This window comes from Archocentrus centrarchus, chromosome 16, assembly GCF_007364275.1.
Source record: "Archocentrus centrarchus isolate MPI-CPG fArcCen1 chromosome 16, fArcCen1, whole genome shotgun sequence".
Lineage (NCBI taxonomy): Eukaryota > Metazoa > Chordata > Actinopteri > Cichliformes > Cichlidae > Archocentrus > Archocentrus centrarchus.
In genome coordinates this window covers 36,464,111-36,469,310 of record NC_044361.1, presented here as the reverse complement: position 1 = coordinate 36,469,310, position 5,200 = coordinate 36,464,111, and the positions used below count along the sequence as shown (strand labels likewise).

The window sequence follows — 5,200 nt, the reverse complement described above, 5'->3', positions numbered from 1 at the left end:
GTTCCCAGGCCAGCAGAGCAATATGATCTCTCCAGCGTGTCCTGGGTCTGCCCCGAGGCCTCCTCCCTGTAGGACATGCCCGGAACACCTCACGCAAGAGGCGCCCAGGAGGCATCCTAATCAGAAACCACCTCAACTGGCTCTTTTCGATGTGGAGGAGCAGCGGCTCTACTTTGAGCCCCTCCTGAATGTCTGCACTCCTCACCCTATCTCTAAAGGAGAGGCCAGCCACCCTTCAGAGGAAGCTCATTTCTGCCGCTTGTATTTGCAATCTCGTTCTTTTGGTCACTACCCAAAGCTCATGAGGATAGAGACGTAGATCGACCGGTAAATTGACAGCTTCGCTTTCATGCTCAGCTCCCTCTTCACCACAGCAGACCGGTGCAGCGTCCGCATCACTGCAGATGCGGACGCTGTATCCAGTGTGTCTGCAGAGCCTAAAAAACATAAAATGTAAAATTCACAAGGATCGATGCAACAGCAACAGATAAGAGAAGCATTCTATTTACAATAAGATTACCTGCAACTCAAATTGTAAGAACTGTCTTCATGCTCCAAACCTGCTGTGCTGATTACTGAAGTTTAGGAAGAAAGAAGATATCATAATATCATAATTTACTTTGCAACTTGGCAGTAATGAGGTGCAGCTCAATAAATTGTCAGTACTGGGCTACATGTAAAACAACCAATTACCTTACACGAAATAAAACCACATGACTGGTCATAACTCCAAGGAAGTAACATGAAAAAGTCCATGTTTTTTTGAAGTATTTACAGTACATGAAAAAGAAGAACTATCTAATTATCTAATTACAGAGGCTGCATTAAAAACTGCAGCACTGAAAAGGTGAAAGTGATGATGAAATCATACCATGTTGTTCAGACAAGATTTCCTGGATCAGGAGCTTTTCTCTTTCGTCTCCATTTCCATTGTTGCTGACACATTCAACAGTGCTGCTGCCATGGTTTTTCACAGTTAGGCTGACAGTGCTGTTGACTGTGTGACTGGACACAGTGGTGATGACAGCGTACTCGGTGTGGTTCTTCGGGAGCAGCCATTTGATGGTAGGTAAAGGAAACTCTTCACTGATCCAAACCTCTGCCTGAAGCACACATCCAGAGCCATCCTGGATCTTTGAAAGCCCTCTAAACACAGAATCAGAAGAGAAGGGACGGCCTAGGATTGGTGCAAATCTGAATTTCAGTTTCAGGATTAGTGCTATCTACTTACAAGTCATAATCACATCGACATGTGATGTCACAGCTGTGTCAAAAGCATTGCAAATGTAACTTCCGGAGTGATCTGCTGTCGCGTTACGGATGACGAGGGAGGCTAATCCCGTGTCACTGTGCAGGTTTGTGTTGGAGCTAAGTTTCGACCACACAACCAGAGCTGGAGGGGAAACTTTAAATGCTGCAGTTCACATTCAGAGCCTCACCCTCCCTCACATTTGTAACACCACTGATTTTAACTTCCTTCACATCTATGAGACAAATAAGATAAATTACACAACAATGTTCTCTGACTTTCTAACTTTCTTGCGAGAGTAAAGTCAATTCTTTAAAATCAGATTTTTCTTTAAAAGCCAATTTGAGACAGTTCACATTCAGAGCTGAAGTCTTTTCCATGTTAGTTTTGCAGGTGACATTGGTGTTGTGATGTTCAGCTGAAGGGTCAAAGGTCAAAGCTGAGACGTGTCTCTGTGTGAAAGCAGTCAGATTCTCAGTCTTGGTGCTATCTGTGACGTGAGAGTCAGTCCCTCCTGCTCCTCTCCATGTCCAGGTGATTTCAGGAACGGCTGCAGAGCAGAGACCTGGAGAGGCTGCTGTCCCTCTGTCAGTGTGGGATTCTTTACTGTGGGCTTCTGAATGAGACCTAATTGAAATGCTGGCCATTAGTGGAATTAAATCCGAGCTCAAATGATAGGATATTTTCTGGCCTTTTATTAAGAACGGCTGCAGTTCCAAGTGCTTGTAGTGGTCAGCAAATTCCCAAAATGAACTAACACTTCATTAAGATGATGAAAATACTCAAATACTCAAAATGTTGTTGTACAAGACTGAATATGTATTTTCTACAGTCTTGCCCTCAGAGTAGCTTTTCCTGCCTTTAACAGAGACGGTCACTCTTGGAATGAATCTAAAGCCATCTTGTTTCCCATTCAGGTCATCGGTGAGTCTGAACTGATATGATCCAGAATCAGACGCTCTGAGATCTGAGTTCTTCCGACTAACATCGGGCTCCAGAAGTGACACTCGTACTTCAAATTCAGTCTGAGGTTTCTTGTCTGCGTTTTTGTTGCTGTGAAATGTTATGTCGGCATCACCACAAAATTTTTTAGATGTTTCACATTTGGACCAAACTATATGTTTGGGTGTGAAGGCAACAGCAATCGTGAAAGAACACGGGACCACAACAGAGTCCAGCCTCAGCCGTTAGGTCTCGCTCACTCAGAGTAACACAGTAATCTTTGTCACAGTGTTCTTGTCCCCATGCTGAGGCTGCTCTTAGTGCAAAGGGGAAGATAAAGATAGTGACAAGAATATGTAGTTTGCAGTAATAAACATGATATCTTAGTAAAGATAAGCTGCTTTGGACGCATGTCAAGAAAAAAGTTTCATATCTGCAGAGTGACAGGATTACAGAGGAGAAGCTGCAAACCTGTGTGAGCGCACACAGAGAACAGCAGAGCTGCCCAGATGAGAACAACCATCCTCGGGCGCCCAGGTGGCTTAGTAGTTAAAGCTGGCAATAACATCCATATGCCACGTTGCGGTGCGGGTGACGCAGGTTCAAGTCCCAGCCTGTTACCAGTATGTCCGCGTGTCTTCCCCTGTATCTTTCCCTAGTTTCCCGTCTCTCCTCTACTGCAAATAAACCTGCTGTGGCCAAAAAGAGACATCCTCTTTACTCCACAGAATAACTGATCCAGGAGCTGCAGCAAACATGTACAATAAAAATAAAACAAAGGAATCACACAAATAAAGGATGTGGCATGCTCACTCCGAAGTTGTTCCTGAAACAGTGAACAAAAAAAATTCTCACAGCGCAAAAATAGCACTCATACAGTAAATAACCAGGACAGCAGTAGGTCATCTATAATATTTAAAGAACGTATAATGGTCACTGAACTTCCCCAGCACTTCTATAAATGTGAAAAAGAGTTTCAAAATAAAAGATACATCGAGATGTTTTTTGTGTCTGTTTTTTTGTTCATCTTCACTCTTCTCTCCGTCCTGACCTCTGCTGAGCTCTGCTTTTCCTCGTCTCTCTTTTCTGTGTCTTCCTTCTTCTTGCAGCAAGATTTCAGGAAGTTTCTCATCACACCACTGACCTTATTATATATTTATATATCTGCATATTATATATTTGATCACAAAATGTTTATCATTGGCTAAATTTATTTGTTAGTTTTTTTTTGTTTTGTGTTTTTGTTCCCCTGAAAAATCGTATCATTGAATACTGAATACCTCAGATCAGCCCCAAAGACTCTCCAATATCAGAGAGAAAACATGAGATGTACATGAAATTTAGTTTTTCAACACTTCAACATCGTACAACACGTGCAGCATCTTTGTGTTACCATGAGAATGCTTTCCTATGGGCTCAAGCCCGCAGGAATTAAGATCGTAAACAGCAGTGTTAAAAAGTTCCTCAAGAAAGATTACCAGCATTAAAGAATTTAAAGAATTTAAAAGAAACTCTTTCTCTCAGTGTTTCCCCATTTCAGCTGCATACAGCCTCTCTGCTAACACATCTGCATATCTAAGCTTTTCTTGTTCCTATTTATATTGTATCTGTAACAGAATCTGTACTGTTTTAACACTGTGGGAGTTACAGGCACTGCTGTGTCCTCTGTAGTTGTTTGCACTGGATGTGCAAGATTTTAACCAAAGAACCATGCAGTTTGGTGTGTGGGAACCCCATTAGTGGGAACCGTGTGTGTGTGTGTGTGTGTGTGTGTGTGTGTGTGTGTGTGTGTGTGTGTGTGTGTGTGTGTGTGTGTGTGTGTGTGTGTAAGAGAGAGAGAAACTGAAGCTACATACTGTAGCTGGACCCAGAAAGTTGTGATCACCAACATTACATGCATCAAAAATTTTCTCCTGAGTCTTTTCCACATTTAAAATGAGGCACTTTGTGTCATTAAAGTCAACAAGCTGCCTTTCTTATGAATGTGATGCTTGCATTGTTATTCATAAAGAGTAAACATAACGTAGCGGTGTCGTCTGAGCATTTAAATATATGATGTGTGAAATAATGAATACTGATGAGGAGCTCTCATACTGACAGATTAAAGCTGAGACAGATTGTTATTGGCCTTAACCTGCTCAGTCATATTTATTAGAAATGAGTGATGCCATCTGAAATGTAAAGAGCTGACATCCAGCTGTTTGTGAAAGAACAGATGTAGATGGAGGGTGTTAAACTCAGAGCTGAGCTCTTCTGCACGAGTCTTTAAAAGGAAACCTAAAATCCCAACATGTCTTACAGCTTTCAGTTTAAAAAAATACTGATGATGCGTGAGCTGTGCTAAACAATGTCTGCATTGATGACTTTAATTAAAAATGCATTTTCATCATTGGGTAATAAGCAAATATTGTAGTCATTGTTAGTTTGTAGCTTGAAACGTGGCAACAAATTCTTCAAACTGACTGTGAAGATAGAAGACTGCCCACCTTTAAAAAATGACCTCAAGCAGGATTTTATGACCAGTAAATGTGGTGACAAGAAAAGCAAAATAAAGTTGTGTGCCATATTTACATGACAACACACGTTTCTGCCCTGACACGGAGCTGTTAGCCCAAAACGTATCTATATTTCACATCTAGACATGGTGTGTAGTGTGTCCTTAAAAAGAAATTGAAGAAGCAGAACTCCTAAAACACTATCTACAGCAGACGAACAGTATCTGAAGGTCATGTCCGTGAGAAATAGGAAACTTCAGCAAAGACCTGATACAGATCCTGAGTGATTCATCCATCCATCCATCCATCCATTTTCTTCCGCTTATCCGGGGCCGGGTCGCGGGGGCAGAAGCCTAAGCAGAGAAGCCCAAGCTTCCCTCTCCCCAGCCACCTCCTCCAGCTCATCCGGAGGGACCCCAAGGCGTTCCCAGGCCAGCCGAGATACATAATCTCTCCAGCGTGTCCTGGGTCTACCACGGGGCCTCTTCCCGGTGGGACATGCATGATTCAATTC

General features: G+C 42.5%; 1 pseudogene; it reads right to left on the bottom strand.

Moving 5' to 3' along the window:
- Positions 1 to 659: 659 nt before the first annotated feature.
- LOC115794242 (sialic acid-binding Ig-like lectin 14) lies at positions 660 to 2,714 on the bottom strand (annotated as a pseudogene).
- Positions 2,715 to 5,200: the final 2,486 nt, after the last annotated feature.